Source organism: Schistocerca cancellata, chromosome 1, assembly GCF_023864275.1.
Source record: "Schistocerca cancellata isolate TAMUIC-IGC-003103 chromosome 1, iqSchCanc2.1, whole genome shotgun sequence".
NCBI classification, from domain to species: Eukaryota; Metazoa; Arthropoda; class Insecta; order Orthoptera; family Acrididae; genus Schistocerca; species Schistocerca cancellata.
In genome coordinates this window covers 318,257,864-318,282,931 of record NC_064626.1, presented here as the reverse complement: position 1 = coordinate 318,282,931, position 25,068 = coordinate 318,257,864, and the positions used below count along the sequence as shown (strand labels likewise).

Here is a 25,068-nt window from a genome sequence, read left to right as displayed (position 1 = left end):
TTAAAATTTCTGATGAAATCCTAGTGGACATACAACTGTTGACAGGCGATCGATAGAGAAAACATCAAGCTTGAAGGGTTGAGTTAGAATCTCTGACGATCAATTTGGATCAAGGTGAAGCGAAAAGTATATTCTCAAAGAAACAGTGTTATTTCTTGGATATTTACGCCTCGAATTAAAAGACGTCCTAAGTGTAAGGTATGTAATGTCAGTAATATGCTTCAAATATACTGCGCGAATTGAGTAAAACAATAAAGCTGTAATAGTTGAAATATTCTAGGTAGATTTCTGTAGCCATTATGGATATCAAATACTATTGTGAGTGAGGTGGAAGTCCTTAGTGGTGCAAGTATCAGATCACATTAAAAGTCAAGTCTATTGGGCCTTCTGTTGCTAGCTGAGTAAAGTTTTTTTTAGGAAGGATTTTGCGAAATACTTCAGAACAATTTTGAATTGCGCATGTAGTATGCCCCCACCCCCCTTTCTATGTCTTTGTTGCGGTTACAGACCGATCTGTAGCGTAGCCGGAGGACTGGGTAATGTTGAAAGTTCATAATTTGGTTAAGAGTTGGTGAAGCCAGTAATTTGAAAGCTAATTAAAAGTAGTGGTAACGAATTAATCAGTAGTGCAGCATAATATTTATGTCGGCGCCATATCAATGGAGTTCTAATAGAACTTCGAGTAGGTAGCTTTTACAGATTTTTTTTCCGTATAAAAACCTTTCTGAACGTTGCACTCGCCTATTATAGTGCGGTAACCCATGTTAACAAACTGAAACAAAACGATTGGATACTCTCAAAATTTTGCATTTAAAAAAATGTCGTTACTGTATTTGAAGAAGTATAAGATTTGTATGAATCATAACTTAAGGTTTTGCATTTTTTCCATTACGCATAGCAGAGGTATAAGTTTATTGTGGCCATGTCTTTGTAACTTGTAACCAGTGAATCCGATTTGGGGAGCTCAAACATGTTTTCTCTTCATGTAAAAGAAACTCAGTTTGAAGCGTTTGTGGACCATACTGAAGCTGGTGAATGCGATATTAACTAACCACATTTCCACTCGCAAACAGTTAGATGCTGTACATTCGACTTGGGTATTGTCAGCTTTATATTTACTTAAATTTTTTTTTTTTTTTTTTTTAGCCCTAGTTGTAAGGCATCCCTAAAATTTTCATTAAACATCGTTTCATGTGTGATCTCCTGTACATCCTTCCACTCATGTTAGAAATGTTGGCTAAAGCTACACTCTGGACCCTCGCCCCCTTAATCCTGATACCTTGGTTGCAAACTGATCTGTTGTGCAGCCCAAGGTGTAGGTTATGTTGGAACAATTTGGTTGTGAGTTGGCAAAGCCAACGAATGGGAAAGCAGCAAAACTGGTTGTGGTAACAAACTGATGGGTAGCAAAGCCTAATATTTACATCCAACAATGGAAAATCCAGGAAGGAATGTAACATTATTATGAGAAGGAAAGCTCCTACTCACAATATAGTGGAGATGCTGAGTTGCAGATAGACACAACAAAGACACTCTCGCAATTAAATCTTTTGGCCATTGGTCTTCCACAGCAACACACACACACACACACACACACACACACACACACACACACGACTGCAGTCTCAGGCAACTGAAACCACAATGCGAGCAGCAGCACTATTGCATGATGGGAGTGGCGATTGGGACGTGGTGAGGAGGAGGGGGAGAGATAGTATGGTGGGGGTACCGGCTAGTGAAGTACTGCAGGTTAGATGGAGGGCAGGGGAGAGGTGGGAATGGGAAGTAGTGGAAAAGGAGAGAAATAAAATGACTGGTTGTGACGGTGGAATGATAGCTGTGTAGTGCTGGAATGGGAATAAGGAAGAGCTAGATGGGTGAGGACTAACAAAGGTTGAAGCAAAGGGGGTTACGGGAATGTAGGATGTATTGCAGGGAAAGTTCCCACCTGCGCAGTTCAGAAAAACTGGTGTTGGGAAGGATCCGTATGGCACAGGCTGTGGGGCAGTCCTTGAAATGAAGGATGTCATGTTTGTCAGTTTGTTCAGCAACAGGGTTGTCTCCTTGTTTCTTGGCCCCAGTTTGTCGGTGGCCATTCATGTGGACAGACTGTTTGCTGGTTATCATACCTGCATAGAATGCAGCACGGTGGTTGCAGCTTAGCTTGTAAATAACATGACTGGTTTCGCAGGTAGCCCTGCCTTTGATGGGATAAGTGATGTTAATGACTGAACTGGAGTAGATGGTGTTGCGAGGATTTATGGGACAGGTCCTGCATCTAGGTCTCATACAGGAGTATGAACCATGAGGTGAGGGATTGGGAGCAGGGATTGTGTAGGGATGGACGAGTTTATTGTGTAGGTTCGGTGGACAGCGGAATACCAATGTGGGAGGTGTGGGAAGGATAATGGACAGGACATTTCTCATTTCAGAGCTCTGCGAGAAGTAATCGAAACCCTGGCAGAGAATGTAATTCAGTTGCTCCAGTCCTGGGTGGTACTGAATTGGAATGCTCCTCTGTGGCTGGACGGTGGGACTTTGGGAGGTGGTGGGAGATTGGAAAGATAAGGCATGGGAGATTTGTTTTTGTACAATCAGCTGGAGACAGCGTCTGCCGTAAAATATCTAGGCGTAACTATCCAGTGTGACCTTAAGTGGAATGACCAGTGGGAAAAACGGACACCAGACTCGTATTCATCGAAAGAATCTCATCCATGATAGAAGTGGCTTTCAAGGCGCTTCTTCGCCCAATTTGAGAGTATTGTTCATCAAACTGCGATCCCTATCAGATAGGACGTTTCATCATAGGATCATTTACCTGGCAAGATAACCTTATGAAGATGCTAAACAAACGCCTCTTGCAGACGTTCAAGAGAGGCAGTGTGCATCGTGGAGAGATTTAATCTCGAAATTTCGGAACAGCACTTTTCAGGAGGAGTCGGACAACATATTACTTCCGTCCCCCTCCCCACATACATCTCCTATATTGACCACGAGTAGAAAATTCGAGAAATTAGAGCCAGTACATAGGCTTACAAACAATCATTCTTCCCACGCACTATTTGCGAGTGGAACAGGGTTGGAGAGATCTGATAGTCTTGCCGAACATACCCTCCGCCACACACCAGTAGGTGGCTTGTGGAGTATGATGTAGATGTACAAGGTTGGAAGGATAATTAGGGTCTGTGAAGGTTTCAGTGAGTCCCTCAGTATATTTCGAGAGGGACTGCTTGTCACTGCAGGTCTGACGACCACGGGTTGCTAGGCTGTATGGAAGGGACCTCTTAGTATGGAATGTGTGGCAGCTGTCGAAGTGGCGTATTGCTGGTGGTTAATAGGTTTGATATGGACAGAGGTACTGATGTAGTTTAGTTATCTTTGAGGTGGAGCTCTACATCCAGGAAGGTTGCTTTTTGGCTTGAGTAGGGTCAGGTGAAGCAAATGGGGGAGAAGTTGTTGAGGTTCTGGAGGAAAGTGGATATGGTGTCCTCACCTTCGATCCAGATTGAATCTGAACCAGATGAGGTGTTAAGGATTATGGGTTTTTAGGAAGGATTCCTCTAGATGGCCCATGAATAGGTTGGCTTAGGGTGGTGTCATGTTGGTGCCCATAGCCATAACCCAGATTTGTTTGTACGTAATGCCTTCAAAGCAGAAGTAATTTCTATGGGCGGGTAGGTTCCAGGTCATAGGTTGAAGGTACGAGTGTATGAGAGCAGAGATTCTCTCTGTGGGGGCAAAGTAACTGGCCACTATGGGGCGTCCTGGGTGGTGTATTAGGTAGGAGTGAGTAGAGAGATGAACTCTGGGGAGAGGTTCTAAGATTTTCCAAAGGATTTGAGTAGTGACTGCTGGATTATTGGAATGGGGTCACTGTGGCAAGGTCTGTAGGTGGAAGTATCACATAGCTTGCAGAGTCCTTCCACTAGGTAAACCCTGCGGTTTATAACAACAGTGGTGGAGCCTTTGTCTGCAGGTAGGATTATAAGGTCGGGTTCAGGTTTTAGCTGGTGGACTGTGGTTCTTTCTGCAGATGTAACATTGATTTGCATGTTGAGGGATCTGGGGAATGATGGTGAAGCAGGGTTCGAATTTAATAAATTGTGGAAGGTTAACGGGGTGGTTTGGTGGCAATGGGTATGGATGGGGGAGTGAAATGCGTTAGGCAAGGTTCAATACTGGTCTTTGATTGAGGCTGGGTTGTATAGTGTTGTTGGTGGTGAAGTGTTTCCACTGTAGGGATTGGGAGAATGAGAGAAGTTCTTTAACAAGGCCTGCATGATTGAATTTGGGAATGGGGCAAAAGGTGAGGCCTTTGAAAAGGACAGAAAGGTTCATGACTCAGTTGTGGGTCTGTTTAGGTTCTGGATTCTGTGTGGTGGTTGGAGGGAGTTTGGGAGGGTGGGGTAAGTGTAGTAGGTCTGAGGGACACCATTTTTCAGCTATGAGGGGATGTGGGGGAGGTTTGGAGGTTGTTGTAGAGGCAGTGGACAGTGGTACTCCAAGGTGGGGGTAGGAAGTGAGCAGGATGGAGAGCTTTTTGAGGTGGGGTTGTGCATGTTGCTCATGTTCCTGCAGAGCAAGAGTTTCAATTTGTATTACGGGTTCCAGGAATTTGAGATTGCGGATGGAGAGCAGGTACTGCAAGGAGGGCTAAGGATTGGCGGAATCTGAGGTCATTGTGGAAGGTGGGGTGGCAGCAAGAGATGGGTAATTTGATGGTGAGGCCATTAGGGAGGATTCCATGAGCCAAGCAACAATGCGGGAACAGTAAGTGGTGCTGGGATCTGGCTAGGGATAAGAAAACTTTTCTGTTTTGATGCAGATGGAAGGAGCAAGGATCCATGATGATGGTGGAAAAATGTAAAAGATTATGTGGAATTACGTCCAAAAAATTTCGCAAAAATACAGCCAAATACATGCAAACATTCTCAAAGGATGAAATGGATGGGAAAGGTGGAAACAAGATGAAATCTGAGGGAATCGACGATAGCGAAAAGTGAAAACTCACTAATATTGGTGAGAAATAACAAGGATCAAAGTGAAGAATAACTAATAAAAAATATATATTACTGTGGCTAGCCAGTCTGAGGGTGGATAAGTCTGAAGAAGGGGACGGCAGGTGTGACTGGATGGTGGAATTAGTGGATGTGAACTCGGATAGAACGGAGGAAGTGTGGGGGTGGGGAGGGGTTCGTAGGATGAGATACAACGTCGTGTGACACCCGAAAGGTGTGGGAGTTAACACGCAAAAAAATGGGAAATGAGTCAGGGAGAGTGATCAGTTTGAAAGTATAGGATTAATTATATCGGTGGGAGTAAAATGGGATTTAAGATGCTGCACCAACAATCAGTGTGGTCTTGTAGCCTCTGTTGTGCCTGACGTGCATGGCTGAGATACAGTGTGGCTCCTAAGTAGAGCGTGCAGTGCAGTTTGTAAGGCAACAAGAGAAACACAGGAAAGATGAGAAAGAGGGACGGACGTTGAGTATAATGATGCTAAAGAAAATAGTAACAAAGGAAAACTGCACTGGGTTAGGATCGAAGAAAAGCCATCAGGCAAAAATCAAAGAATGGAAAATCCAGGATGGAATGTGAAGAGGGTCCAATATGTAACTTTCATCGAAACCTCAGCCCACATTCTACTTTCTTGGTGTCTTCTTGTCACCCATGCTTAACTCTAGTAAGCAAGCAAGCATTGTTTTATAAAACTTCAGCTGCTTCCTTTCTTGGCTTTATTCTGCAACTTCTTTTTACAGCATTAAACCGTGAAACAAATCCAGCTGACGTTAAACCAAGCACAGTACGAACTTTTACTTATGTAATTGAAGCACGGGTAACAAAACATCAAGAAAGTAAAATGCATCCCCAAAAAAAAGTGGTATGATGTAGAAGAGTTAAAAGAACTGACACAAGCAAAGTTTAAGAAATTTATGATCCAAATGAAGAAATTGAAGTAAATGTAATACATGAAAAGGAAAAAAATCTGAGTACTAAAATATTGTTCATTTTAACATAAATTTAAAAAACAAACTCATTTGTGATTAGTGAAACAACACCTACTGAACATCATCTGCTGAATAAGTGTGCTTCATTACTTATATTAAAAATATGATATGGATGTTAACTCTCAGATTTTGTTAAGAAAACATTACGTTCTTGCTACTGAATGGGAACTTCTGATATTTGGTTGGCAAAGTGCAATTTTTTTCCAATTTAGAAAATGTCAGGCAGGTTATTACTTGTTTTAGGATAAAAAAATTCTTTTTTTCCTATCAATGGGTACCTCATAGACTTTTTGATTATATTGAATGTGTTGCACTGAAGTTATTTAAGCAGTAAATGAGGAAAACAGATTGGTAGTAAATCACTGCTGTAGAAGTGATGTAGAGCACAATGTAGCATCTGTAAATGCTGCTGAGAAAGAAATGGTTAAGTCGCTGGCTGAACACTTACCATGAGTCAGTAAACTGTGTCATTTCACTAATGGGTTCACTGCTATATATAAAAATAGAAAAAGCTTTAAAAACTTATGCGAACAAAAATGGTTTTTCTATAGGCATTGAAAGCTTCGTTTTTGCTTCTAGCCACTATAAATGTGTGTGATAGATTGGGGGAACTGTAAAATACGTGTTGAGAGAAGCTAAATAACAGCTGCCTCTGATGATTACAATTTTTGCACCGCTAACAGTGACAAAAGGGTTTTTCCTAGTTGGAGAAAATAAACTCTCATTTCTCTATGCAAGCATCTTGATGAATTTTACAACCTGCGCAACACATGGTACCAGATACTTTCACAATTACAAACCACATTCCTGTGGCTCATTAGAGATTAGAAGAGTAACATGTTCTGAAAAGTCTCACTTGATTTTTCTCATCCAGGGAAAATGCCCTGCAGTGAAATGCGCCCATCCTCTACCAAACTATATTGTAGCAGCTGTATCTGATGAGAGGTACTTGCCTTCATAAGGAACGTTTGTGATAAAGAGGACGGTGAATTGTTTTTCACCCATCTGGACCGGCAATGTCATTCTTTTGCCCTGAGCAGGAAAAGACTTCACCTTTGGAAAACATTTTAGATGCTGCTGATGTGCCTGATTTGAGCACACTGGGAAGAATGTTTTACTTTAATGAAAACAATTTTAATTTAACACAATCTAATTTTTCACAGTTGACTGCAGAGGTGTTGTTAAAACTTTGAAAACTCAATGGAGTTCCACTTCTGAATATGTACATTTTAAATTTAAACATTTGTCTATCTGGAATAATTAATTAAACATGCTAATTTGATGGTTCTAGACAAGAGTATTTCAATTAAAACTATAACTTTAGGCTCTATCTTTTATTATTTTAACACATCTGACACATGCTAATGTTTATCAATCTACGTAATGTATTAAATGACCTTTTGTACAATGATATGATACAGTTTTGTTGTTGTGGTCTTCAGTCCAGAGACTGGCTTGATGCAGCTCTCCATGCTACTCTATCTCGTGTAAGCCTCGTCATTTGCCAGTACCTACTGCAACCTACATCTTCCTGAATCTGCTTAGTGTATTCATCTATTGGTCTCCATCTAAAAATTTTACCGTCCTCGCTGCCATCTAATGCTAAATTGGTGATCCCTTGATGCCTCGGAACATGTCCTACCAACCGATCCCTTCTTCTTGTCAAGTTGTGCCACAAATTTCTCTTCTCCCCAATTGTGTTCAGTAGCTCAGCATTAGTTTTGTGATCTACCCATCTAATCTTCAGCATTCTTCTGTAGCACCACATTTCCAAAGTTTCTATTATCTTCTTGTGTAAACTATTTATCGTCCATCTTCCATACATGGCTACACTCCATACAAATACTTTCAAAAACATTACCTTGACACTTAAACCTATATGCAATGTTAATAAATTTCTCTTTACAGAAATGCTTTCCTTTCCATTGCCAGTCTAAATTTTGTATCCTCTCTACTTTGACCATCATCAGTTATTTTGCTCCCCAAATAGCAAAACTCATCTACTACTTTGTGTCTCATTTCCTAATCTAATTCCCTCAGCATCACGTAATTTACATTCCATTATCCTCGTTTTGCTTTTGTTGATGTTCATCTTATATCCTCCTTTCAAGACACTGTCCATTCCGTTCAACTGCTCTTCCAGGTCCTTTGCTGTCTCTGACAGAATTAAAATTTCATTGGCAAATGTCAAAGTTTTTATTTCTTCTCCATGGATTTTAATTCCTACTTTGAATTTTTCTTTTGTTTCCTTTCCTGCTTGCTCAATAATATACAGGTTGAATAACATCGGGGATAGGCTACAATCCTGTTTCACACCCTTCCAAACCACTGCCTCCCTTTCATGCCCCTAGACTTTTATAACTGGCATCTGGTTTCTGCATAAATTGTAAATAACCTTTTGCTCCCTGTATTTGACCCCTGCCACCTTTCAGAATTTGAAAGAGGGTATTCCAGTCAACATTGTCAAAAGCTTTCTCTAAGTCTACACATGCGAGAAATGTAGGTTTGCCTTTCCTTAATCTATTTTCTAAGATAAGTCGTAGGGTCAGTATTGCCTCACGTGTTCCCACATTTCTGTGGAATCCAAACTTACCTTCCCCGAGGCTGGCTTCTACCAGTTTTTCCGTAAAGAATTTGCGTTAGTATTTTGCCCCTGTGACTTATCAAACTGATAGTTCAGTAATTTTCACATCTGTCAACATCTGCTTTCTTTGGAATTGGATTTATTATGTTCTTCTTGAAGTCTGAGGGTATTCTGCCTGTCTCATACATCTTACTGATCAGATGGTAGTTTTGTCAGGGCTGGTGCTCCCAAGGCTATCAGTAGTTCTAATGGAATGTTATCTACTCCTGGGGCCTTGTTTAGACTTGGGTCTTTCAGTGCTCTGTCAAACTCTCTTCCCATTTCATCCTCATCTACGTCCTCTTCCATGTCCATAGTATTGTCCTCAACATCGTATCTTGGCTTCAATAATGAATTCACGAATAAAAGTCTGATGTCTGTCAGAACTTCGCCCATCTGGACCAGCAATGTCATTTTTTGTCCTGAGCAGGAAAAGACTTGTTTTTTACCTTTGGAAAACATTTTACATACTGCTGGTGTGCCTGATTTGAGCATACCAGGAAGAGTGTTTTAGTTTAATGAAAACAGTTTTAATTTAACACAATCTAATTTTTCACAGTGGACTGCACAGGTGCTATTAAAACTTCGACAACTCCAAGAAGTTCCACTCCTGAATGTGTACGTTTTAAATTTAAACATTTGTCTACTTGGAATAATTAGTTAAAATGCTCATTTGATAGTTCTAAACAAAAGTATTTCAATTTCACGTGGTGGGCAAACTTGTGGCAACCCTGTGCTTGGTTTCAGATATGTAGCTGAACCCCCTCATCTCATCACCAGTGATGACTTCTTTCAGAAAGTCATGCCCTTCTGCAGCATAGCACGTGAAGTGATGCAAGCTTGTCATTATTAACTGTCCCTTGTGGTTGCCTGAGGTTCTTTAAGCACTCAGCAAGCACTATAGGAAATGTTGAACAGCTGTAATAATGTTCACAGCTCCATGTGTCAGCCATTCAGACTTGCTGCCTCAGTGGCTCCGACATTCTGCAGGGTTGCAGCTGTTACTTGCTGCCAGGGGTGTGGCGAAATTCTGAGGTTCACATGGACCTCATGGAAAAATGCACACCACATGCAGAGGTTGCTACGGTCTTTACACTTATCCCCATACGTGCCGTGCAAGGTCCCATGAATTTCACTTGGTTAATTCCCTTTGCCCCACAGATATCGAACTACACTTTGCTGCCCTTCAAAAGTTGACACCAGTAACATGTGCGCCGTGATTGTTTTGCAGTTCAGGATTCTCTTGCTAAAGGTGCACATGAAAACAAAATACCCTCTGTAGCGCAAACTTCGAGCTGTATTGGGTGCAGTGCCTGGGGAGACAAAAAATTAAATTGTGTGTTACTTTCTGATCATTGTTTTTATAGATATTTAAAAAAATGTTCAAAATAACAGCACAACAGCTTGAGATTATTGTTGCATCATTTTCTTCCTAAAAACAAGTAAGTAAATTTCCTAAGAGCCAAAAGATTCCAGTGGTTTTTTTCTCTCTGTATAGTTAAACATTTACAGAATGTTATACTAAAATATTGTTTCTGCAGGAAGATTGATCCCAGAGCAATGGAGTATAACTTTCAACATTTATTTGATCTGGTTCGTAGAGTTGTGAAAAAAAATTTCATTTTTGTTCAGGTCTTGCTTCAGTAAGTAACATGGCAGTAAAATATAAAGTTTCTCATTTCTGTTCTCTACCTTTCCATTGGTTTGATGCTGCACTCCGGCTTTTTGATTTGTGCTAATTTTCTTATCTACACCCAAGATCCTCTACGAACCTGTATCAGCTAGACTCTGCAAGAGTTCAGAAAATATCACTCACGTATGTTTATTGTTTGAAATCTCATATAGAGTGAGCAAAACAAAACTTGCCCTTAAAATATTTACAGGATTGATGTGAGAGTGACCCAGTTCCTAGTGAAAATAGTGTTATTTGCTACAGAGCCTGTTTCGTGCTAGTTTACTGTTAAGTTTGTAAACAGTTCCCTGTGAGAACCATGAACTGTGTGTTTCACATAACATTAAACAGCAAAAAGGTGCTGTTTTATCATAACCACTGTGTTGTTAGGTTCAGCTGGTCACTAAATACATCTGCTCCTCTCACTCAAACATAGCAACGCAGTAAAGTATTCAGGACAGAGCACATGGAAGATACATGCACAGATGTGTTACAACTGATTGGTGCATTGAAATCAGTTTCCAGGATTTTCTGTGATGGACAATTCTCCTGTTCACAAGGATTTGTTGCACTTCAGTATTAATGTTTTTTTGCCCAGCTGTATTTTGCCCACTCTGTAGATAAGCTCTACGTGTGCAATTTCTTGACGTGATTTCTAATTACCTGCCGTTGCGTGTTGTTGGAATACCATGAATTTAATTTTTCATACATTCTTAGGTCTGGTTTGTCCTCCAAGAAATCTTCCCATTTAAAAGTCCAAAGATGAAAAATCCTGGTGATCATGTTCAGGGAATGTGCTGAAATTTGGCATAACATTTTTACCAAACAGTTAGCTACCACTTTGTAGTCTAGCATCATTCTGTTAAATTGCAAAAAAAAAAAAAAAGAGATGCAACTCTTCTGATTCTTCCATAGTTCGATGACCTGATCCTTGTGTTTGAAACATGAAATTTAATGCCATCTTGCAGTTGTGTACTTAGTGTAAAATGATTCATGCTACTTTGTCCAGTAATTATAGTTCTACTTCCGTGTGTAAACTGTGAGATGAAAATGAATCTTACTGCCTCTAGGTAAATTTTTCATTTATTGACAAAAATTATTGTTTGAGCCATTAGTGATTGTCAGTCGACGCATAGCGTGCAACTTTGATTGGTGGAGTCTTATCATAATGTCAAATTTTGGTGAATGCTGTTGTGGAAAATACAAATCTTCCTCAGTTATTGTCGGTTAGTTTTTCAGAGCTGTTTCCAAATGTTCAAAACACTACATTTTTGTGACTCCATAACAAAGAATTGGTAGGGCATATTCTAACTTACTGTGTAACTATTATTTTTGTAAAATGTTTTGTGTGTGAAAGTAAGCTGTTCTCTATTTGCATGATTTCTGAGCAAAGATATGTTGCCAGTATATGATGATATTGGTTTCTGTGATTGCATAGTAAAATTCTCTAAGCTGTGTCCTTGAACTAAATTAATGACATTTTTAAAACATTTTTCATGAAATGTTGTAAAAATGTCATTTTATTGGTCAGTAGATATCTCTTTTACCCTGCTCACCAATTGAGAGTAGCTCTGTATTTCTGTTCTTAGTACCAGCTGTGACATGATGGTTGTTGATTAAATTTCAAAATTTGTGTTATTGTGTCACTTCGTTCCCAGTGAGAGAATGGCATTCATGGAATAGCATTTTCAAAATGCCAAAGCTCTAATGTTGAAAAGTAAAATCTCAAAAGGTCAGAATGCATGGGTGATGCAGTAATGGAGTTGACTAAAGCTGGATCCTCTTGTTAACAAAGGTGAAAAACATAAACAATGGGGATAGAAGATACTTCTCACTTCTTGTAGTGTACCAAGTACCTTATACTACCACTTGCTGGTGTCCCATGTAGTTCACTGTTTGGATATGTTCTGAAGTCTTTTTTTTGTGTGTAACAATTCCTGTGGTAATACTAGGATAAGTTGACTGTCTGATAAATTTATTTTTTCGGAATGGACTCTACTGTGAAGTATACTAGTTGTATGTTGTGGCAGATGTCTGATATGATTCCATAGTTGGCTGTTCGCAAACAGTTTGTGTTCTTGGGGATTGTTGTTCCACATTTGTGGCTGAAATGTCACTTATATTTGTAGCTTAAAGTTAATGATATGGGTACATGTGACCATGTTACAGGGCTAATTTGTGACAATCTGTTTGCCAAGGCGATTGGTTTGGCTTTGTTTATGTCAATGCTACATTGACTAATTTTTTGTTGAAACTTGCTTGTATTGGCTCACATAGTACAGTGATAAGTGAATGGACTTACTGGTTTTTCTTTTGCGCTCCCGAGCTCACATTATCCTTGATGTTGCCTATCTTGCCATGGACTACTCAGTTTGTATATTTTTCTTATTTTTTTCATAGTTCCACACCACTTCTTCCTGTTTTCTCGGTTGATCTGTGTTCAGTTTTTCAAGGCCTATCCACTGTGCCAACTTATAACTAAATCTGAGGGGGGTGCGATGGGGAGGTTCCCTTGTAAGCAATGTTCTTCATTTGTGAGTAAACATGTAGGTTGTTGTATTATTTTTACTAATGGAATGGCTCTCCATTTTGAAGCCATATGTTCAATAATAGGGCTACTTGCCAAGCAACATTATCGTTACCTCCACTTAACGAGTGCAAAACGCGTAATTACATAGTGTAACTTCCTGCTGGAACAGTAAGTAATTGGATAACCCAAGTTCTCCATAAATTTGTCATTCAAGTTCTGAAATTGCTATTTATGTAGAAATTTTTTATGCATTTGTAGTATATGCCTGAATTTTAAGTCATCTATTCAGCGATCACAGCCTTTGCACTTGAGCTGCCTTCACTGTGTACGTCATCTGAAAAATTGAACCTCTGTACTGGTTGTCATCTATTCAACGATCACAGCCTTTGCACTTGAGCTGCCTTCACTGTGTACGTCATCTGAAAAATTGAACCTCTGTACTGGTTGGAAATAGTTTTCAAGCAGTTGACAGACTCTTAAAGTTGTTACTGATTTCAATATTTACATACCTACAAGAAAGTAATTACTAGCACTGGACGAATATCATCTCACCGTACAGAAATGATGTTTCTAATAACATACAGATATCTTTATAGTAAGAAACCGTTGGTTTCATGTTAGTAACACATTGTGGACAGAGATTTCTGAATTTGATCTAATGATAGGTTGTACATGCAAGTTAACATAAATAGTAATTAAATAGGCTATACCACTTACAAGGAGAGGTCACGGTATTGGGATTAGAGATTCACTTTGTACATGTTTAGTAGGCCATTAAAGCAATATAATGTGCAAGTTTCACGTGTCTATTATGTAGCTTATGTACCTGTGTGTTGGCGCCAGATGTTACTGGAGTTCTTGGTGGTCAGGTGATTACTGTTTGCGCTTCTTAAGACAAATGTGTATGGAGTGACTGTTCGACTCCTGCTCAAACTTAATTTTTTTTCCCTCCCCATCACTGGTCATATTATTTAATTTTCAAAATGTCAGTGAGGTGTGTTTTCCCTTAGAAACTCTTGACATTCCCTGTAAATGCGGGGAAACTGCAGCCATTCAATATAGCAGATCCCATTTCAATTTATGTTTTCCATATCTGTATGACAAATAACGTCCTGCAACGTGTGATGTCGAGAGCACATTCAGCTAGTAAATGTACATTACTCGTGTGGTGTGGCATATTGTATCTTCACTGTATTACTGATTTTGAATGTCATTTGCAGCATTATTCAGAGAGATTTGACTTGGGCTTTCCTAGCCTGTCCCTCGTACTTGGAAATTTAATTAAAAACACTAAATACAGGGTGTATACGACCCGGGACAACTGGGAGATCCGGGAAAAACCCGGGAATTTTTTCATCTGGGAGAAAACCGGGAAAAACCTGGGAATTTTTTAGAATTCCGGGAATTTTTCATTATTTTAGGTTTCAGTTAAATTTTTGCAATATTGACTGGTAAGAATCGATGGTCTAACAAAGGATATTACTCTATCCCGCTACTGCAGAATAATACAACAACAATAAAACGTGAACGAGAAAAAAATATGAAAATAAAACATAAATTGCAAAGGAAATGTGCCATATACAACAACAAAACACAGTGCTCATACAAACGTTTGCCAACAACAAAATGTGTCAAAGGTGTTAGGAAGACTATGCAATGCTTTATAACAACAAAATGTCTCCGATGAGAGTGACGTCACAACGGTTTAACTAGATTCGTTATAGGAGTTACGAGCGGGCTCATGCGCATGCGCAGTTGAGTGGCGGGGCAAACTGATGTATCTGACCCGAATGACAATTACGGGGGTGGAGGGGACGCCAAATTCATATTCTTGAGAAGAAAAAAATCATGTTTCACAAAGAGCCTCGCATCCAGCGCACGTTGGTCTACCGATTACTCATGATTTTCTAACGCATCCCTCTTGGTTTTTGAACGCACTGTGTAAGTTGATTTCTGATTGAATCATAAGTTAATTTTTGAATGCGTGCCTAGTGTACGTGATGTCTGTCAGGGGAATTGTCGTCGCATCTAGAAATAAACTTTCCTGCAAGCAAAAGGGGACCGGGTTATACGAGCTGAGCAGAGTAAAGCCGAACGAGTGAACGCCAACCGCTGTCTGATTATGTGGTTGATTGGGCTTGGAATGATCAGCTGTGCTATAATTACTAGCGAAATCGATAGTCAGACTACCAGAGTGGAAATAAACGACTAACAGGAATAACAGGTAAGAAAGATTACGTATTATCTTCTCGGTGTATCCAAGAAAATGAAATTTTGTCAGAAAATTTTTGGCCAGATCGCTCCACTTGTAAGGGCCAGATGTACAGCCCCCTTCTAGCAGCCAATTAACTTCTATTCTGGAAGTAGGGCGGAAAGTGGTTTGTACGAACATAACAACGCCTAACCGGAGAATAATCAGGGATAACTAAACCGGTGATTTTGGCAGGGTTAGTGAAGTTAACCAGCGACTAAATTTTGACAAAGGCAGGAATAGTTCCAGAGTTAGTCATGACAAGATTGTTTGTTAGAACGAGGAACGGGGATATCACACCAATTAGGGAAGAATATGACGATTCCAAATTTAAGTAAAAATCTCGTACTACTACTTTTCGATCTCATGCTCGAGAAACTGGGGCGTATGAATGAAATGTGAAACTATTTTCTAACATTAAACTATTTGCTTGTAGTAGGCCTAATAGTCATTTTATGTTGGTCTTCGTGAATTATATTCTGTCGTGTTATAAAAATGACCATTTGTGCAAAAACAGTCTCGTTTATTTGGTATGTGTTAAAATTTCTGCAGTGTTAGAAAGACCTATTTTGTTTTATCTAGCAGACAGCGACAAAATAAACGTAATCAGATTTGAGACACCACACGTCATGGGTAGTATTTGTATTAACAACTTACGCAGCATTAGACAACGATATTTCGGCCTCTTTTCTTTTATGACATAACGTAAGATCTTTTAATGTTTTACACATACGAACATACGGGCTTCCTGCGTCATCGTAGCTGCCAAAGCGCGGTGGCGCCTCTTACCTGGCGCTCTCTGACGACTGCTGAAATGAACCTGTTTCTAACAGGTCGCGGGAAAATATTGCGAATGGCTGTTTGAAAAACGTTACTTTCAAAGCAAGTTTCCTCTTTCGCAAGTGGAACTATGTGTGAGAATGTGCGATGAATTCCTTAAATCACAGAGCGTTTGATGACGAGCGATTAGAAGTATTTAGAGCCCAGATCAGACAATCGTGTCGTTATTATGAGCAAATTGATGTAGTGCTACGGGAAGCTCTCGCTCCTCTGCGGTAGCTAATTTATTTGTGGAAAACTTTGAGAACAAGTCACTGGACTCGGCTAAAAATTTTACTGGCACATTTGTGTGATGTATCTTAAAGTGTAACACGGGCAAGAAAAATCAACATTATAAGTGAAAGCTTAGCTTCTGTTGCAGCTTATTAACCTTAGAGACCAATGTTGTACGTGAAAGCTTTGCTTTTCTTGTAGCAACACTATGTATATTAATTTAAAACATTAACTTTTCCTGTTTGTGTATCCGCGCTACTTAACAGTGATATTGCTATTAGCGGACTACATCACGTGTCCTACGCTCTGAATATCCGCTGTCATCGGCTGGCGGGATCATGTGACATGAGCAATGACTCGCTTACAAAAGCGTATCGTAATCTCGATTACATGGTTCGGAAAGTAACATGCGGTGTTTGGTGGGATTCGAATTTATACTTTCGTGATACGAAAATATACAGCGTACTTACTGATGCAAAAAAAAAAAAAAAAAAAACTGTCACTTAATAGCATGGAAAAATTGTGTTTTCATCCGGGAGAAAGTGTATTTTTAACCGGGAAATCCGGGAAAAATCCGGGAATTTTTTTTCCTTGTCCACGTGTACACCCTGTAAATAGTCAAATAGCATATGAAATTCACTACAACTTCATGAAAATGCATCTGATTTTTGTTATATTACCTCTCAAATATCACACAAATTGAATAATGTGACCAGTGGTAAAAAAAGTGTAGATTAAAAAATAAGTTTTGATACGATTTGAACCGCCGCCTCATCCACAACTCCTTTGCAAATCCCAAATGCTAACCACTTGACCACAATGACCTGCACCTTCACACAGATACATCAGTTATGTAATAGACATGTAAAACTACTCTTGCTATTTTCCCAGAATTGCCCCATTATGTTGTTAAATATCCTAGGAAAAGTGTACAAAGTTTGAAATAAATCGGTGATCCCATTGCTGTGGCCTTCCCTTGTTAGTGGCCTTGACTCAGATACTACACATTTAAAAGTGAAGTATTCTAATGAAAAAACTGTCCAAACATCTCACAAGCTGATAACTATACTCTTTATTGTGCGACTTGATAGGACGCCATCCAGTGTTTAACAGAATGATAAGCAGTACTATTATATAACCGCCATATTCTGAATGATTCAGATGGTATTTAATAGTCATCAGTTAAATTATATTTCCCTTTTCAATAACACTATGATGATGATGATGATGATGATTGGTTTGTGGGGCACTCAGCTGCGCAGTCATCAGCACCCATACAGTCTATTATTACACAGTCCATTTTTTTTTATTTTTTTTTTATTTTATTTTTTTTTTTTTTCCCCCCACAGTCCACTCTAGCCACTGCCACAAATGATGTTGATGAAATGATAAGGACAACACAAACACCCAGTCCCCAGGCAGAGAAAGTCCCCAACCCAGCCGAAAATTGAATCCTGGACCCTGTGGCCCAGAGGCATCAACACTAGCCACTAGAACATGAGCTGCAGACCAATAACACTATAAATTTGCTTGATGACTTGACTATTGCTATTGTGGCAATTTTTTCCATTCATTCATTCATTCATTCTGTAGCTCCATTAATGCAAAAATTGTGCAACTATTTGAAATGAATTAATATGGGAAGGGATATTTATTTTCTGTCTGTGAGGAAATGAAGGGAGCGATGTAATATATTTTGATATTTTATCAGTGGCTGCTACTACAAATTCAAGCTTCAATAAAAGTTAATAAATGTGCATTACTTGAAATACGTTGTTGTCTTGTCCCTAACAAATTTGTTGGGTAATTGAAATGTCGGCTACTAAAATTGAATTTCATTCAAATGTTTTCAGGTTTTTGCAAATATTCCTTTACGGTGTTAGTGGCACAGAAAGTTGCTGTTTGGAAATTCATAGTTAATACATAAATTCTTAACTGTGCAGGTAAGTGCAATATAGTTTGTCTATCTTTAGTTTTAGTAGAGATTTCTAACATTACTGTCAAATAGTCAGTGTGCTGGGGTCACTTTGTTTTATTTTCCATGTCCATATTTTGTTTCAGTTACAGTTTGTTTAGACCAGAGGAGTACATGTAAGCTAAGTATATTGTCTATCTGCGGTTCATTAAATTAGTGAAATTAGTGTGTGTGTGTGTGTGTGTGTGTGTGTGTGTGTGTGTGTGTGAAATGTTACAAATCTAGTTATTTCATATTTATTAACAGGTAAAGTTTCTGCAAGTATTACAGTTTTGGGATTGGTATGCATAATGTATATGTAAAATTAATGGGTTTGTTTTTGAAAGGAGAGAAATTGTATTTTCTGTTTGAGTGAACAGGTACTAAATTTAACTGTGTAGTGAAATTCTTTGCTTCACACATATATGTTGACCTCAGCAACTGACTTAGTGTATTGATTATTCCTGTATTAGTTCAATAACTTAGCTGCAGTAGCGCGCACTCCTGTTGCGAATTGTGGTACAAAATTAATTCCTGGCATGTAATTGTTTATTTATGGTGCCAAGAATTAATTAAAAACACATATATATATACAGTTATTTAAATATAATTTAAAACAATAGCATCACAAGACCCAACTCATTTGATATTTCAACAGAACTGGGTTGTAACAGATCAACCGCTACAGACCAATGGGCATCAGTAATATGCAAGCAGGTCAACATACAGCAACCACTGCAGAAATCATCGGCTGCCGCACGTGTGCAGCAGCCATGGCTCAGTTGCCTCGCTCGCCCTTTGCTGCGGAACACCGCACCGTCTCTGCCTCTCACCCGCCCGACGACACCTCATCCGACTCTCACCTCATTGCGGCACCGACAGCTGCAATTCCAGCAGTAGTGCCTCGGCTTCCAAATCATTCCTAGTTCAACGCATCTTTATTCTCTATCTGAGTCTCCACTACATCGATAGATGGAAGGTTAGGGTACAATTCTGTATAGTTAAGAAATAATTTTTGGCTCAATGTGGCCTTATGGAGGGGTCTGGAAGTTTACTTTCCTCGTATAAAAGAGAAAAGTTTGCAGAAGAATCCACTTGGTGTTTTAAGTACTGTAGAGGCTACCCATGTAATACAAATGTACAATATAAAGGAATGTTGCTGTGTCTGAGATGTAAAGTGGAAACATAGTGGCTTGAATATAAATACTGAATTTTAGTGTTAACAAACTCTTTTTTTTAATATTATTTGTGTCTGATTTATTCCTACTTTATGAAAACTGAAGGTGACAGTTTATAAATGCAAATTTAATAGCCAACATTCTTTACCCATGGATTCAGGCAGAAAGTTAAATATAGATCGGAATATCTAAATTAATTTTTCTTGATATTTAATAGAGGCTGTATTCTTTTATTCACGCACTTAGAATTTTTTTATGTTTATGTGGCAGTGGCATTACTTTTTGTGATGGAATTTCTTCTCCGTAAGAAATGGAGAACTTCAATGTTTTAGCAGTCTAATATATTGACCCATCATAAAGAATGTTATAATTAGTACTGTACCTCATTTGTAGAATTGTTTGGAAAAAGTTCAAATGGTCAAAAAATTAAGTTTGGGAAAGAATTAACTTCTACATCCATGTCTTTGTTTCATGACTGCACTTATCTTGTTCTTTTGGTCATTGATTTCGAGATAAGTAGGGTCTTACATCACCTTGGTGTTCGATATTCACCAGTAATGTGTATCAGCAACTAATAGGGTTGGGAAGCTTCTTTGTGACCAACTGTAGCTCTCTGGAACAAACGAACAGGTTTCTAATTAGGTATGATGTGTATTTCATTTTTTCTTCGAGGAAAGTTGAAGTGCTTGGTTTTACTGTGTAGTGACAATGGAATCTTCATGTTGGTTGCACGCCTATTGCAGCATTGTGATTTGTATTAGCATTTCTGTTACTATGTCATAACATTAAAAAAGGGACATCAGTTACTCTCCAAACAGCATAATCAGTATTTTCTTTTAATTTATCAAAGTCTTTCGGAAACAGACAATCTGGGATGGCATCAACTTCCTCTTCAGCTATATTTTCAAATTCTTTCAACAAATATTTATCGACAGATCTGAACTCTCTTGATTAACTGTATTCAGGATGCTTTGAAAATGAAATGCTTTTTTCTTAAAATACCTGATAGTTTCTCAACATTTACAGATATTTGTCAGTTGGATATCTTCTGTATTGTATCCTTTCAGTTAAATGTATTTGAAACAGTCACCTGATTAAAGTTTTAAATACTACCTTGACTACGTTGGAACACTTTAAGTTCAGTTCATTAGAAGTGCAAGAATGGTCTGAGGACTTTTTCTAAGAAAACAGATACCCTGTAGCACTGTTCATAACTGTGAGCTTAGTTATGCTGCTATTTAACATAGAAAATTAATTTTTACTCTTGAAAAATTAACCTAAAGGCTCTTCATAGGGAGTTCTTCAGAATCTTCCATTGTTTGTAAGCTGCTGCCAGCTTAACTTTATTTATGTGACTACTCATTAGTGTCCTTCAATGAATTGCCGTTGAATAAATTTGCAATCAAAATTTTTGGTTGCAGTTTTACTGTTTCAGCTATATTGTCTAAATAGATAGTAGTGGTAAGTACATGTAATTATGTGTCTCAGGATAAAATATTTTTGTGTGTTTTTTGGGAATTTTACTTACTAGAGTTTCTGCATGGAATTAAAAAGTGAAAGTTAGAAACATTTAATATACTGCTAGATTTTTTTTTAAAGTGAAATAATTTGAAGTAATGGACTCTTTATTTGTTAAATTTATTAAACAGGTTTCCCTTGTTAAATACTTTCAAAAGATCCAAAGTCTTTCTTGCCAAAATTATTTAAAATAGCAATGTAAAGTTGAAAGCTCATGCACTTAAGGAGAAGAGTTATGCTTGTTCTAATTCATTTTTTGAGTGTTGCTAATTTTTTTCTGTTTTTACAAGTATTGAATATCTAGTGTGTGTGCGTGCACCTTAATTTTTAGAGATTTTATAGCAATTGTTTGATATTTCAGGAATTCAGTTGCTGCTTTGCATCAGCAGTAGATCTCAGAGATGTCCAGGTATCGTGAATGGGATCTTTCCTGCAAAGTGTATGTTGGGAATTTAGGCAGCAGTACCTCGAAGTATGAGTTGGAATCAGCATTCAGCAAGTTTGGCCCATTGAGGGATGTCTGGGTTGCGAGGAATCCTCCAGGGTTTGCATTCATTGAATTTCAAGACCCTAGAGATGCTGAAGACGCAGTAAGAGCTCTAGATGGTACACGAATGTGTGGCACCAGGGTTCGTGTGGAGATGTCAACTGGTAGGAGTCGTCGTGGAGGTTGGGGGCGCAGTGGACGACGCTCACCAACACCACGCAGGCGTTCATACAGTCGTTCTCGCTCCAGGTCTCGTAGCGACAGCCCCCGTCGTTCTCGTTCAACTTCAAGAGATAGGCGCTAATGCAGTTGTACTTAATCCTGGTATGCAGGCATTATTTTTATGACCTGATTTGAAAGTTGCTGGATGGATTTGTGTAAGTTATGACTGTAAGAGTACATTTATTTGTCATCTTCTGTGCCTTAAGTATATGCAGTTGATCTGAAGCACTCCAGTAGCTTGAAAATATTTTTTTCGTTTTGTCACTAAGAGCAATAACATCATTACCATTTGTAAAATTTTCATAGTTTTATTTATGAAAGACTTGACATTCGACTTCGGTATGTCAGTTTAGCAGGTGGATTCTGTAAAGTTGTATTAATTGTCATGAGATGTACTGTGCAGCTATGCTTTTCACACTGCAACACAGTTAGTCCTGACCCTTGTCAATTGTCAGTCACCATCCTGTAAGCAGAGACTTGATAAAAGTATGATGATGAATCATATCATTGAAAATAGTCAATTTTTGTAAGTAGTTGTAAGTTTTAGCTTTTAAGTGATATTAGTATCATGTGAAACATACCTAGCTTAGATACTAGTGTGTGTAGTTAATGCAATACTGTACTGCAGTGGTACCGTATTAAGTGTGTATATAATTCAGAATGTGCATCAAAAAAGTGACTAAGAAGTTGACATTTTGTTATTTATGAAAATTGGTATTCTGCAAGAATGTCTTGTAACTATTTGCCTATAGGCATGGAGTTCAATGTGTTCAAAGAATTTTTAGCACTTCCCTTCATCTAAAAACAATGTGAAATGGAAAATCCTCCCTTTTCCTTTCCTTCACTTGTATTGAATGAAATGTGAAAGACGTACTGTAATTTTGTAATTAAAGAATTGTGGTCTCTTTGAAGAGTAAGTATTTATTTCTGCAAATTAAAACCTAAAGCCTATGTTACTTTGGTATTGTTTCCCTAGATATAGACAGTAGTGAGCAGGGCTATGATTACATGCCTGTATCCAGGTGGTACTCACATAAAAGATGTATATGTACCTTTGTTAGAAGGCATTTAAAACTGTGTGTTCATAATAACAGAAATATCAAATTAGTTGAGTAATTATGACACTTTTTTTCTGTGTGCCTTCTGTAACCATATGTTTGACCTTTTTCTCTAAATTGAACCAAACCTTTCTTGTTACTTTTCAGTTAATTAGCTATATTGGGGAATAATAAGAGCAAAAATACTGATTTGGGTCAGTGTTTAGGCATATCTGAGGCACAGTTTCTCCTTCTCTACAAATCCTGCCCTGAAGTCTGAGTGACCTACCCTCCTTTCTGAGCTTTCACAAACCTTCCCTGTTTTCTTCCTGAGAAGGAACTCTTCTGAAAGCTGAGAATTTCTCAGGTGTGAGTATTGGTAGCACTGGTCTTGCTCTTGTGATATAGACTGAATTTGGCATTTCAGTTGGCAATCCAATTATTTTACTTTTTTCGTATGGGGCTTTAGTCACATTTTGCGGGCTGTAGCATTCATCATCTCAGGTTAGAGGCTTTACTAAGGAAGAAATGATTTTCGTATAGGTCTGAGTAGTAAGGATTCCCAAAACATTGCACATTATTGATTGTATAACCAAGGATCAGTAAGGTTTTTGAGTGGATTTAGTTGTATTCTGAATCCATTGTGATAATGCACACAGGTCAGCACTGAGATTCCCACTTGTTATTTTCAGTTAAATTGAATTTAGTGCAGCCTTAGTCCTCAGCAAACGAGTGGTTGTTTGCAACAGAATAGAACTGATACGTTAGAAACATAGACTGAAAAGAGAATGGGATGTAATGTTGGACTCAACACTTTTGATGCAATTATCTTCGTTGTATTATTGGTGAGGTGCAACGTAAACTGAAACTGCATTAATCTTGCCGATATTTATACCACAGCAAGTGATAATTAGTAGTATTTATTGAACTGCTGATACAAGATGGTCCAATTGTGTGTGTTAGGGGCTAACTCAGTGTATAGTGTTCCAGTAGTATACCAGATATGATGATTGCAGAGACATCTGTTGTAAGTTATTCATAACTTAGATCATGTTCATGTTGAGCACCACTGCTGAAAATGTTAATGATTAATTAAAACCACCTCATACGTATTATTACGCACTTAATGTGTTACGATTTTTTTCGTTCACTGGACATCTTCAAGCTGCCTGTAGTTAAACAAAACAGGAAATTAAGCTAAACCTTAATGAATAAAATAGGCAGCTTACACTGATAACAACCTTATACTAAATTCTGTGTTGTTCGTAGTTAATTTTCATAAGCTGCTCAGTTTGGAAAGAATAGAAAAAGTAGAAGAGTGCTGCCAGTACCTTTCTTCAGTAGTTTGACATTGTTGTTTCCAGGCTGCTGAGGAGTGATCAAAGATAACTGCTATGTGTAGGGACACGTGTGACAGTAATAAATTTGGTCAGTTGCACAACAGTATGTTAGTGTGTATTTTTGTGAAAATTGATTTTAAATTTGCAGATATAAATGACATTCAGGTTTTAAGAAGCTATGTTCAGCATTTAGCTTAAACTTTTGTATTAGCAGGTTTAGTTTTGATGTAATTGATTGTTCCCCTTAGTCAAGAATCACCAAAAGAAACATTTTAGTTGAAAATGTGGCATAAAGGAAAGGAAAACAGTTTGGCTGCGTTTAGTCATTGCATCCAAGCATGAAATTCTGTAATACCCTCGACATAACTAATTTAACCTTGCCATCTTGTCGAGCAGGATATCGTACAAATGAGGTACGAAATACATGCTGTTATGGTGGTCTGGTCTTAAAAATGAAGTGTGGGATACTCCTTTGACATGCATAAAACATTTTTCTGTATTATATGCTACATTTTCCCAAATGTACGAGAGAAATGTGGCATTATGAATACCTTTTCCAACAGGTCACAGTGGAGAATGAAGGTGAGAAATGCTATCAGTGATGTAAACTTACTTTTTAGTGCACATTTCTGTCAAATATTTAAAAAAGTAGGGTTGATAATATTCCCTCAGAATTGCAAGATAAAAAACATTCAAGAAGACCATGATTATTCCAGTTCCAAAGAAGATAGGTACGAAACTAATGAATGTCTAATAAGTCATAGTTGCATAATTGTAATATGGGAAGGATTGATTGCTACGCACCACATATGCGTGTCCAGTGTCAGCTCCATGTACCAAGGCCCAATTGTGGCTCGTGTAGGATGTGAGCGGCAGTCAAGTTGGTGTGCCTAGTGGAGAGGGGTGGGGGAGATGCTAATGCTCTCATTGCGGGTGTGCAGGGATTTGGTGGGGCCAGAAGAGGGCTGCTGAATACAGCAGTAGGAGGCTACGATGGCAAGGAGAGGTGGAAAAAACACAATTTTGGTGCAATGGCTGGATAGGTGTGAGTATTACTGGAGTGGGAGCAGGAAAGGTGATTACAGGTGGAGGAGAGGGCAGCTAGACGTCAGAAGGTTACGGGAACAAAGGAACTGTCATAGGGCAAGTTCCCACCTGTGCAGTTCAGAAAAGCTGGAGGAGTTGGGAAGGATGC

The 25,068-nt window shown here is 38.6% G+C and overlaps 1 long non-coding RNA gene across 1 annotated transcript; it reads left to right on the top strand.

The window, feature by feature from the left end:
* Positions 1-77: 77 nt before the first annotated feature.
* On the top strand, positions 78-19,070 carry LOC126172931 (uncharacterized). The gene is made up of 3 exons (XR_007535478.1): positions 78-198; positions 17,991-18,080; positions 18,750-19,070. It is a non-coding gene; the product is annotated as an uncharacterized LOC126172931 (long non-coding RNA).
* The last annotated feature ends 5,998 nt before the right edge of the window (positions 19,071-25,068 follow it).